We start from the raw sequence: 13174 nt of genomic DNA, 5'->3' as shown, positions 1-13174 counted from the left end.
CCAGTCCATCCGAATCCCCTCTTCCTGTGATCTCAGCAGCTCCAGTTCCACAGACCAAGGAGGGTGCCACTGCCACAAGCAGGACCCCAAAAGCAGGCTGGGGCCTCCAGGTCTTGGCCCTCCAGAGGACACCTGCCATGGTCATTACAGACAGGGTGTAGCAGTCAGCAGGCTGTCTCTACCTCTGCTGCGGATGTCTGGGAAGCACCAAGATGTATCAGCAGGATTAGGAAAGTTAAGAAGATGTAGTTGCACAACCTGGGTACGGGTGTTAATCAGTTGTACATAATATTCACTATTGTCAATAAACTCCCAAGAATGTCTCCCGGCCTATGGCTCCTTGTTCTGATGAGCAGTGTTCATGTCACTCAGATGTGAAACCTTCCTACACGAGATAAAGTCAGGTGTCTCAGTCCAAGGCCTCTTCCCTGTGCTTTGTGCAGCCTTCAGACCAAAGTGATGGTCCAGCCTCACATTCCCTGGACACATTACTGATGCCTGCACCTCGATGGTGCTTGTAATTGCTGCCAGAATGTCATGGAAAGGTGTCACAGATTTCCATCATTCAGTCTGTGTGCCCTCAGCACCTTTAAGATGGGGCTGGCCCCCATCTCTTCAGCGTCTGTGACCAGTGACGCTGTGCTCCTGAAGGGCTCAGGTGCTGAAGGTGGACAAAGGATAAGATGCTTTTAAAGTTTCATGGCTGTGTCTCTATGATATGACTCTGATCACAGAGTGCAAGCGAGCTGCCCTTGGCCAGACAGGAGTCAGACATTCTCAGAGGCTATGTGAAGATCTATGGAGTGCCCTCACTCTATGTTGTCATCATCCTCCACAATTCTAGCAGCTATGAGGGCCTCCTGAGCACACTTTTCTCATCTGGCCAGTGGGAGGGACTCATCCCCGTCTTTGTCACCTTCGAGGACTTCCTCACACTCATCCCCATTGGCAGCTTCCTCATTGGAGGAGACTTCCAGCTCCTCCATCTCCTCCTCAGCCAGCTCATCTCCTCATTGCAGTGCCAGGTTGTAAAGGGCACAGCAGATGACAGTGATGCGTGACACCCTACGTGGACTGTATTGCAGGGCTCCACCAGACCAGTCCAGGCACCAGAACCTCATTTTCAGCATCCCGATGGTTTGCTCCAACAAGTTGTGAGTTGCAGCATGAGCCTTATTATAGCATCGCTCTGCTGCAGTCTGAGGCCACCACGCAGGTGTCATCAGCCACATCCTCTGCAGGTAGCCCTTGTCCCCGAGGAGCCACCTCTGTAACTTCTGTGGACCCTGGAAGACTTAGGGGATCTGTGACCGACTGAGGATGTAGGAGTCATGCACACTTCCTGGAAACCACGCACACACCTGCAGGATGCATTTGTGGTGGTCGCACACCAGCTGCACATTCAGCGAATGGAATCCCTTAGTTGACTGTTTGTTGCGATGGAGATCTGAGCACCATCTGAGTGCATTCGATGGCACCCTGCACCTGTGGAAAACCCAAGACGTGGGCAAATCCAATCGCTTTTGCATCCTGGCTGTCCTGGTCCTGGACTAAATGCACAAAGTTGTGTGCCCTCGCAAAGATGGCATCTGTGACCTCATGGATGCATTTGTGGGTGGAGGCTTGAGATCCCACGGGGTCACCTGTGGAGCCTTGAAAGGGAGCCAATGGCATAGAAATTGAGCGTCGCAGTCACTTTCACGGCCACTGGCTCTCCCTGTCCCTGTGGCACCAAATCCTGCAGTAGTTGGCAGATGTGACTGACCAGTTCCCTTGGTGACACTGGTTCTCAGCTATCTACATGAATGAAAGGTGGCGTCTATAGACCCTGAGCTTATCTAGCCACCGACTAGTGACGCCTTGCTGAGGCTCTTCGGCGGCGTGTGCGGGAGCTCCAGCCTCCCTTTCTTCCAGAAGGTGCTGTTCAGGCACCTAAGTTCCTCTTTTCTCGGTCATCTTTGCTCTTTACAAGCTACGAGGCATACAGCTAGGGCACCAGGCTCCATGATCCTGATGTTGTACTCCTGCAGGATGAAGGAGAGGGACGTATGGGTGTACTAAGAACCTGTCTTGGTTCAGTCTGAAGGCCCCTTAACGCATCCCGGAGAGTGCTGGCCCCCACTTGGATGGCCAGCGATTAGTGCGCTGCATGGCTGCCCAAAACCCCACCCACCTCTGCCCCACTCCACCTGACTGATTGGCAGCAGCTTTGCCCATTGGACTGCATGCTGTGCCCTCAGCTCAGGCGCAGGCATTCTCCTAACCCGCACTGCAAGGCTGCACTGTTAGCTTGAACCATGGAGACTGGTCCATACTGGGATGATGACATTGCAAGGGGCTGTGAGCGCCTCCATCAGTGACTGCTCCACTTTAGCCAGCTTTAGCAACAAGATTGTTCAATGTGCCCAGTCATTCAACTGTTCTGCAGTCCACTAAAATGCTCTTTAGTTTGCAGTCTGTGCCCGAGTTGTGAAAAGCTCTGGAGCGCTTGGTGACACTTTGATGCCTCTGCATTTCTTGAGTGGGCAGAGAAGCAAGAGGCCCGACTCCAATCATATCAATGTGGCTGCGCCTGAACTTTCTCAGCTGCAGAGGAATGGTCAGTTTATACAAGGTGTCTCTAATGCGTAGCTGCTTCCCTCCCCACAACCCCGCACGTGCTTATGCACTACCTTCAACTGCAGGGCAGCCCATGCCCTCGCCCCCTCCTCCCCCCACAAGTCACCTGAACCGTAGGGCAGCCCTTGACCTGCCCCAACAACGCGCCTCAATCTCAAAGTCCAACAGGTAGCCTGGATGAGCACTGTGCAATGTTACTGTGTATTCACCTCCAAGTTCCCCTCAAAGTGCCGCCCACCAAGTGCACATCTTTTATATGCTGTTGTGAAACAGCATGGTAGACAATCCAGCCGGGGACAGGAGGATGATTTTGGTGGGCTGGGCTTATAATGATATGCAGATGTATTACAATGAGGTTCTCAACATCTGATGGCAGGAAACATGGCCCATCAGAGGAAGAGCGGACGATCACAAACTGGTTTCATGACGACATGAAACTGATTTTTGGCCTTCTCGCCATATCGTCTGAACACGCCCGACACCAGCGGGCATGGAAAATCCCGGCCCTTGTTTCTCTTGGTCCCTGCATCAAAATCTCATGCCTTGGAACATCGTGTTGTATACATAGACAAATAGCCCTCCTTTTCAGATTTATTGGTTTCAAAGAGTAATTAATTGCCCAGTACTCTGAACTGTGGTGAAATGTTTATTTTGACTTACTTGGATTTCATGTTGGTGCTTGCTTGGTGTTAATTTGAATTCGTAAATTAATAATTGTATTGCTACTCCTGGGTCCTCAGTGTTTGCACAAAAAGCTCCAAAGCAGCACGACAATTTTTTTTTTATTCCTTGTTCCACCCTAAAAATTCTGATCACAGACCTCATTCAAGTCCTTTCTGCAAAAGATTGCTCTCTTGTCTCCTGAATCAGAAGGTTGTGGGTTCAAGTCTCACTCCAGAGACTTGGGCACATAATCTAGGCTGACACTCCAGTGCAGTACAGAGGAGGGCTGCACTGTTGAAGTTGCCGCTTTTTACATGAGATGTTAAACCAAGGCGCCCTGTCTGCCCTCTCAGGTGGACTTCAAAGGTGCCACGGCACTATTTCGGAGAAGAGCAGGGGAGTTCTCCTGGGTGTCCAGATCAGCAGTTATCCTTCAGCAACATCATTAAAACAAAGTAAAAACAGAATTACCTGGAAAAACTCAGCAGGTCTGGCAGCATCGGCGGAGAAGAAAAGAGTTGACGTTTCGAGTCCTCATGACCCTTCGACAAAACAAAGTACTTGGTCATTATCACATAGCTATTTGTGAGATCATGCTGTGTGCAAATTGGCTGCTGCATTTGCTAAATTAAACAGTGACTGCACTTCAGAAGTATTTCACTGGCTGTAAAGAGCTGCGAAGGTATCCTGACATTGTGAAAAACATTATAGGAGAGAAAGAAAGACTTACCTTTATATTGCGCTTTTCATGACCACCAGATGATTCAAAGTGCTTTATAGCTAATGAAGTAATTTTGAAGTGTAGTCACTGTTGTTATGTAAGTTGTCTAGATGCCTATTTTTTTTTTCTTTTTCTTTCCTGTGCCCAGCTCACATACCCAACCCAATGAGAGGAGAGGTTGGCAATTTTCCTTTCAATGAAGCTGCTCACGCTGCCAAGCGCCAAAGACCTTGCGTTCTCTGGAGAGTCATACCCCAGAAGATGTGCTGGGGACCCCCTCGGGAGCCCCAATGCAAAGGCTCCGTGGGAATTGCCCGGGAAGTTTCAGCTTCCATTGGGCAGTTACCCTGTGTCTGGAACCCTCCGAAACTCCAATTTAAAGTCAGAGACTTCAGATAGTTTCAATTCTCTTAGCAGAATAGTTACCCAGGAAAAGTTAGAAAGATTAAAATCAGTTCTAACTCTTAGGTAACTATATTACTGACCCCCTAACGCCACCCGATTATCCACCCCACCCCCTCCGCCGGCCCCCCAAACCATCCGACCCCCTCACCCACTTACCTTACGTACTTATCTTCTCTCCTAGCTTGTCAAAATGGCTGGGACATTTAAACTTATAGGAATGTGGCAGCTAGTGCCCTAAAAAAGGATGTGGCTTTGTTTCCCCTGACACTCCAACACTACACTGAAGGACTCGAAGAGCAGTTATGCTCTCTCCCGCTCTTCCTTTCTCTTCTGCTCCATGTCCTCTCTATCTGTGTCTGTCACTACCTGCGTTCAGTAATACACAACCATCTAACTCTGAATATTGCACTTGCTCTTGACTCTTCCAGTGCAACACCTTGATGATCAACTTGTGTTCTGAAAATATCTCAGCATACTTCCTTAGTGGCTCAAGAGTTGAAGCAGCATCCTTTGTATTACAATTGGCCTGAGCTCCTCTTGATTTGAAGTAGGAGAATTATCAACCCGGATTCCCTTTCTGGTAATTATCCAGCCACAACTGCTTGAAGTGTGCTTGTGTGGTTGTCTGATGGGGGCAAACAAGCCACAAATGTGCAATTACATAAGATCTGACACCTTTCTTCCACCCACCTTTTGAGACTTAAATGTGAAGAGAGGCCATTTGGACAACTATCCAGAGGCTGATTAGTGCCTGTGGATTATCTCAGCAAAGAGTTAACATGTTCAGGTGAAAATAACTGGCAAGGAAAATGCAAACAAGAAAATATCTTGGCAAGATAAATGTTACACAGGATGTAGCTATGATTATTAATACAAGTTAAAAATAAAACTTGTTTACTCAAGTAAGCTTTTAGATAATGGATTATACCATATTTGATGTAATAAGAGATAAACTGGGTAATCTTCAAGTCAGAACTAAGCCCAACCCAAATCTGGCATGTAACATAACTTGCTCACTAAGATTGAAAAGTCTCAATTATGGTTCTACTTCTCTATATTTAATAATACATTAAAAAATTGACTGCCATTTCTTCCCAATGTATCAGAGTGTAGAAGTTTATCATTTGAGTGCACAACCATCCAATTTTTCTGGCTTTCATGTTTAAAGATGTATAACTAAAATCTACATCCCCATCACACTACTTAAATATCCAACAGTCACTGTTTACAAAACACAACCCACAAAACACAGCCAGCATCCAAACTCTCTGGAAACTTAAACTCATAGAATCATAGAGGTTTACAGCACAGAAAAATGCCCTTCGGCCCATCGAGTCTGCGCCATTCAAACAAGTACCTAATTATTCTAATCCCATTTTCCAGCACTAGGCCCATAATCTTGTATGCCATGGCATCGCAAGTGCACATCCAAATGCTTCTTAAATGTTATGAGGGTTTCTGCCTCTACCACCCTTTCAGGCACTAAGTTCCAGATTCCCACCACCTTCCGGGTGAAAAACTTCTTCCTCACATCCCCTCTAAACCTCCTGCCCCTTCCCTTACATCTATGCCCCCTGGTTATTGATCCCTCCATCAAGGGGAAAAGTTCCTTCCTGTCTACCCTATCTATGCCCCTCATAATTTTATACACCTCAATCATGTCACCCCGCAATCTCCTCTGCTCCAGGGAAAATAACCCCAGTCTATCCAATCTCTCCTCATAACTAAAACTCTCCAGCCCAGGCAACGTCTTGGTAAATCTCCTCTGCACTCCCTCTAGTGCATTCACATCCCTCCTATAATGTGGATTCCAGAACTGCACGCAATATTCTAGCTGTGGCCTAACCAGCGTTTTATACAGTTCCAGCATAACCTCCCTGCTCTTATATTCTGTGCCTCCGCCAATAAAGGCAAGTATCCCAAATGCCTTCTCAACCACCTTATCTACCTGTCCCGCTACTTTAAGGGACCGGCGAATATGTGCACCAAGGTCCCTCTGATCCCCAGTACTTCCCAGGATCCTACTATTCATCATGTATTCCTGTGCCTTGTTTGTCCTGCCCAAGTGCATCACCTCTCACTTATCCGGATTAAATTCCATTTGCCACTGATCAGCCCATCTGACCAGCCCGTCTATATCCTCCTGTAATCTAAGGCTATCCTCTTCACTATTTACCACCCCACCAATTTTCGTTTCATCTGTGAACTTACTGATCAACCTTCCTCATTCAAGTCTAAATCGTTTATATATACCACAAACAGCAAGGGGCCCAACGCCAATCCCTATGGAACCCCAATGGACACAGGCATCCAGCCATAAAAACACCCCTTGATCATCATTCTCTGTTTCCTGCCACTCAGCCAATTCTGGATCCAGTTTGCCAAATTACCTTGGATCCCATGGGCTCTTACGTTCGTTATCAGTCTCCCATGCGGGACCTTATCAAAAGCCTTGCTGAAGTCCAAGTAGACTACGTCAAATGCATTGCCCTCATCTACACACTTGGTCACCTCTTTGAAAAATTCAATCAAATTGGTCAGACATGACCTCCCCTTAACAAAACCCATGCTGACTGTCCTTGATTAATCCCTGCCTCTCCAAGTGTAGATTAATTCTGTCCCTCAGAATTGCTTCCAATAGTTTCCCTACCACTGAAATTAGACTGACTGGCCTGTAGTTCCCTGGTTTATCACTTCTTTCCTTCTTGAATAACGGTACCACATTGGCTATCCTCCAGTCCTTTGGCCAGAGAGGTATTGAAAATTATTGCCAGCGCCCCTACTATCTCCTCCCTTGCCTCACTCAACAACTTGGGATACATTTCATCCGGGCCTGGAGATTTATCTACTTTTAAGCCTGCCAGACCACTTAGAAGCTCCTCCCTTTCTATGCTAATTTCTTTAACTATATCACAGTCCTTCTGCCTGATTTCCATACCCATTTCGTCCCTCTCACTTGCGAACACTGACACAAAGTATTCATTTAGAACCCTACCTATGTCTTCAGCTCCACACAAATTACCACTATGGTCCTTAATGGGCCTTACTCTTTCCCTAGTTATCCTTTTACTCTTAATGTACTTGTAAAATAACTTTGGATTTTCCTTTATTTTACCTGCCAATGTCTTTTCATGCCCCTTTTTGCTCTCCTAATATCATTTTTAAGTTCCCCTCTACACATTCTGTATTCTTCTAGGGCTTCTGCTGTTTTGAGCTCTCGGTATCTGCCATAAGCCTCCTTTTTTCTCTTTATCCAATCCTGTGTATCCCTCGGCATCAACTTATACCTTGTCCATTTTTAAATCCTAGCCAAAGATATAGCTATACACATGGGTTGCATTTTGCTCTGATTCATTGTGCCTGCTTATTGCATATCTTGACAAGTTTTTTTTACAATATCTGAGTCCTTATAACTAGGATTAGTATTACTGCCAGTGCTAAGCTGTATTTCCATCTCACAGTCATATACATACGTTACTGGCAAAGTATCAATTTTCCCTCTTTCACAAACACTTTCTGTCTATCTTGTACTGACAGATGTGTCAACAAATCACCGCAGTGGGACAGCTTCAGATGGGCAAATTGATTTCTGCAAAATAAAAAAATGTCCCTGCTGTATACCAGTAACAGTGGTGTGGTATTTTTCCATGTTAAAATTTTACATTTAGCAGTGAGGAAACACTAGATCACTTGGGGATGGGGTAGAAGTTACAACTGCCCATTTAGCAGACTGTAAATTGCCTATGTCTTTTTAGTTTAGTGAACGCAAATGTTTCTGGGGCAGCATTATAAATGTTCTTTCAGAGATTAGATATTGTAATAGAATGTATAAAATGGCATTTTTATTTGCTTTAAATAAATATTCTAATAGTATACAGCCTACTGTCATCCATGGCTATGCTTATGTCAACATTAAAGTTCAATTTTTTTTGGAAAGAAAGCTAATAGTTTTTTTCACTGATACAGAAATGTCACAATGATAATTTTGCATGATTCCTAACAGTTAAGAAATGATTTTCAAAAGTTAATTTATAAAAACACTCCCTCACGTGAAGAGATGAAAGCAGCTTGGTTAAAGACTTACACTTTTTGACTTATTGGAAATTTATTAAAAGTACTTTTTACCTTGACTAAGCTAGTGCTTTGTGGCAGAATAACAAAGAGGCTGTGGCCTCTAGAATAACATAATGATAGTAGCATGATGCCAATATGTTTTGGAGAGAAGGGCTACTCTATAGGGACATGACTGATGTCACCCGTGAGGATCCCTGTCACTGATGCAGAGGAAAGGAACAACTGGAGTCACATGAGTGCAAGAACATTCACATTGCGTGCCTTAGGTTGCTGAAGAAGTGAATCAGGGGTTAGTAGCAGCAAGAGTCTCCTGAATGTTGAGATTTGCTGTGCCTTGTACAACAAAGTGCTGCAGAGGACCGGAACTGCAAGGAGCAGGTGGATGAGAACTACATCCACCAAGCAGCAAGATAAGGAGGAGCCTATGTGGCCAGGGTGCTACTGCTGCTCACCTGGGAGCCTACAACAAACTCATCCAAGCACGTCTCAGGTAACCTGAGTGTGTGAAGCCTTATGGCATAACAATACTGAACTGCTGTCCTTTGCCCTGCAACCCAACATGCATCCTCCCCACCCCTCAAAAGTAAACATTCCCTCAGTCAGAAGTTTCTCTATCACATTCATACCCTTTGGTTGTCTTCTAGTCATACCATTCTCCTGTGCAGGGGCAGGCTCAGTAATCAGGGCAGGAGGCAGCATGTGGGGTTGTGACTGAACAACGGGGTTAGGAGGTGAGAAGTAGAAGTGTCTTGAGCAGAGTCCCCACTTTCATGTGCCCTTTCTCCATCTTCCCTCTTATGGCTGACCTGCACTTCCCTGTTGGTCAAAAGCTGGAGAGCAATTCACTGCACTTCAGTGAGGTGCTGAATGGTCAAGGCAAGGCTTTCCTCAATCCTGTTTAATTTGGCAGACTGAGTGTGCGGAACATTGTTCAGAATTAGTATGCACTCGGTTGCCTGCCGCATCTGAAGTTCCATTCTGGTAGCTACTCTTTCCTTGGAGGTGAACATCCACGCAAAGGTTTGAGACATCATAGTGCTTGTGTTTGAGATGGGCTCTTCCAATCTCTCTCCAAGGGTACAGAGTGCCTCTGGAAAGGCTGACCTCTCAGTTCCCATTGCTGCTCTAGATTAGCTCTCTTCATTGTCACGAAGATGTGACTTGTGCATGAGTGATATTAATCTTTAATTTCATCAACTGATCAAACATATATTGAACTGTTTTAGAAGGACTTTTTTAAAAAAAAAGCAGGCAAAGACACTAACTTAAGATGGCTACCACATGCTGTCCGATATTACAAGTTGACCAATTTTCTGGAAGTTTCCAAGGTGGAATATAATGAAGACATGCCCAGAAACCCTCATGGAATTTCACACCTGCTGATGGCAAGGACTACTTTAAAAGGATTTACTGAAACCTCACATTTGCATTTCTATAAGGCTACCTACCTCTCAAGCAGAGGCAGAAATTCTACTAGGACAATAGCTATATGGGAAGGTGTTTTTCCTACCACATCAAGGATAATGAATCAGTCAGAAGCTAATGGTTGGGATGTTATAGGCCTTGGGACAATAGCCACTGTCTTTTCAGACATCAGCTAAGCAAATACCTTCTGAAAGCATTATGGGGAGGGAGAACATGTGATTAGAATAACCATTTTTTAAATCTCGTTTAATACAGCACACAAACTGATAAAATAGTAGACTAGAAGGAACCTGCCAAGGGGACAATATTACTCTCCCTCTCCCCTTCTCTCTCAAGTTAAGACCCTATCTCTGTTACAATTTAAAAATGCAGCACAGAGCTAGCTTCCTTTAGATGGAAATTCATTCACGGGCAAAAATCACCTTCACCTGAAAAAGACGGATTCTACTTTTAAAAAGAAATTGTTTTCGGCAATTACAATTTTACATGGGCTTCAACTCCTGGAATCTCAAAATCACCTAAGGGAAAAAAGCTGCCGCACCACAGATACAAGCAAAGGAATCATCACAGTGAACTTTTTTTCCTTTTTGCATTGAACTTTAATTTGACTAAGGAAATAACTACCTACTGTATAACTTGTAATTCTGCATGCGTGCGCGTGTGTGCATGTTGTGAAGGTTGGACGTGGGTTTATCTTTTTAAATGTTTTTATATCTTTATCTGGGTGGGTTTTTAACTCCATAAAAACATGAGTGTGAGTGTGAGTGTTTGCTCTTCAGATAGGGATGTAAGGATGTGCCTCGAGAGGGATGAGCAGAGATGCAAGGCGTGGTGGTCTGAGGAGTGCTGAGCAAGAGGACACTGGAGAAGTCAGAATGTGGTGGTTGACACCTGAAAGTGTTATGTCACTCACCTATCTTGCCCTCATGAGGTCTTTGAAATTCTTGTGCAGTGCATCCAGGCCCAAGGGTCTTTACTCCTGCTGTTCATTTCCTCAGCCACTTCCATCCATGCCTGCTTGGCTTGAGAGGCTGGCCTGTTCCTCCCCATCTATGGGAAGCAGCAGTTCACTGCAGTCCTTCAGAGTCCTGCAGCAGGTCCCCCAGTGAAGCGTTAGAAAGCCAGGGAGTAGCCATCCCACATCTTGCTTCCATTCATGTGGCTGCTGAAGCCTTGAGAATCAATGTAGAATTCAGCCACTCTGATCCTTTACAGGTTTCATTAACTAGAAATCCTTCCATTGACAGGTAAAGGTCGTCATCACGCCCATGATTGGCTGGGAAACCCAGAGGCAGGATGTTAAAAGCAAAAAACTGCGGATGCTGGAAATCCAAAACAAAAATATCTGGAAAAACTCAGCAGGTCTGACAGCATCTGCGGAGAGGAGCACAGTTAACGTTTCGAGTCCATATGACTCTTCAACAGAACTAAGGAAAAATAGAAAAGAGGTGAAATATAAGCTGGTTGAGGGGGGTGGGACAAGTAGAGCAGGATAGAGGGCCAGTGATAAGTGGAGATAGCCAAAAGATGTCATGGACAAAGGTGTTGAAGGTGGTGATATTATCTAAGGAATGTGCTAATAGGTGACATTAAGGGTAGAAAGCAGGACGAGCAAGGCACAGATAGCCCTCGTGGGGGTGGGGTGGGGGAAGGGATCGAAATAGTTGAAAAGGTAGAGATAAAACAATGGATGGAAATACATTTAAAAATAATGGAAATAGGTGGGAAAAGAAAAATCTATATAAATTATTAGAAAAAAGGGGGATCGGAAAGGGGGTGGGGATGGAGGAGAGAGTTCATGATCTAAAATTGTTGAGCTCAATATTCAGTCCAGAAGGCTGTAAAGTGCCTAGTCTGCACTCCTTCTGCAAGCATGACCCAGACCTCCCTGTCGCTTGCCATTTCAACACTCCACCTGCTCTTATGCCCATATGTCCGTCCTTGGCCTGCTGCAATGTTCCAGTGAAGCTCAACACAAACTGGAGGAACAGCACCTCAACTTCCGACTAGGCACTTTACAGCCTTCCGGACTAAATATTGAGTTCAACAATTTTAGATCATGAACTCTCTCCTCCATCCCCACCCCCTTTCCGATCCCCCCTTTTTCCAATAATTTATATAGATTTTTCTTTTTCCCACCTATTTCCATTATTTTTAAGTGTATTTCCATCCATTGTTTTATCTCTACCTTTTCGCCTATTTCGATCCCTTCCCCCCCACCCCACCCCCACTAGGGCTATCTGTACCTTGCTCTTCTTGCTTTCTACCCTTAATGTCACCTATTAGCACATTTCTTAGATAATATCACCACCTTCAACACCTCTTTGTCCTTTTGTCTATGACATCTTTTGGCTATCTCCACCTATCACTGGCCCTCTATCCAGCTCTACTTGTCCCACCCCCCTCAACCAGCTTATATTTCACCTCTTTTCTATTTTTCCTTAGTTCTGTCGAAGAGTCATACGGACTCGAAACGTTAACTGTGTTCCTCTCCGCAGATGCTGTCAGACCTGCTGAGTTTTTCCAGATATTTTTATTTTTGTTTTGTCAGAATGTTAAAGCTGTGAATGCCACAGTGAAGCCGCAATGATCAGGTTTCTAACCTGCTGTTCACACAAGCAAGCAGATCAGTTCCATTAAAATTCTGCTCTCTGCTTTAGAGAAATTTGTCCAGGTTGTGGAAAATCAAGAAACAAATAGACACGATCACAAAATGTTCTCCTAAGCAGCCAAGAAACTATTGATAAACCACAACAAATAAATGATTAATTAACTTGAAGAATCCTGATCCAATTCAGCTGATCTTGGCATAGCCCTGAGATCTAGGATGCTGCTTCTCATACAACAACAGAAACTGAGAATGTTTCATATCTTTGATTCATGAAACCTGAATATCGTCCTAAATTGTAAAACTACCCTTGGTGTTGTATTTTACTGAGGCCTGTTTGTAGCACTAATTTCTTGGGAGCATTTCTGAACTGGTGTAACTAGATATTTACAGTGCAAACTTTCCTGGAGGCAAAGCTGGCAGTTCCAAAACAGTGCCTGGAACTGTCTTCTCAAAAAAATCCTAGTACGAACAAAAATGATTTAATGAGTTATAAGATGTTACTAGTGTTGGCTGTGTGTGTGGAATTTGGTCTTCCCCACTGCGTCCATATGAATCAGCACAAATATATTTAGTTAATGTCAATTTAGGAGCTTATGCAAGAACTATTTCCCTTTTCCTAATGTCAGCATGACTCAGCACTGTCACTCAGAGAATAA

General features: G+C 44.8%; 1 protein-coding gene across 1 annotated transcript in view; it reads right to left on the bottom strand.

Annotated features, from left to right (window-relative positions):
* Positions 1-13174, bottom strand: part of eloal (elongin A, like) — a 99649-nt gene that overhangs the window by 80308 nt on the left and 6167 nt on the right. The window lies entirely within an intron of this gene.

Source organism: Carcharodon carcharias, chromosome 5, assembly GCF_017639515.1.
Source record: "Carcharodon carcharias isolate sCarCar2 chromosome 5, sCarCar2.pri, whole genome shotgun sequence".
Lineage (NCBI taxonomy): Eukaryota > Metazoa > Chordata > Chondrichthyes > Lamniformes > Lamnidae > Carcharodon > Carcharodon carcharias.
Note: the sequence above shows the minus strand (reverse complement) of the source record. Positions and strands in the feature narration are given on the sequence as shown.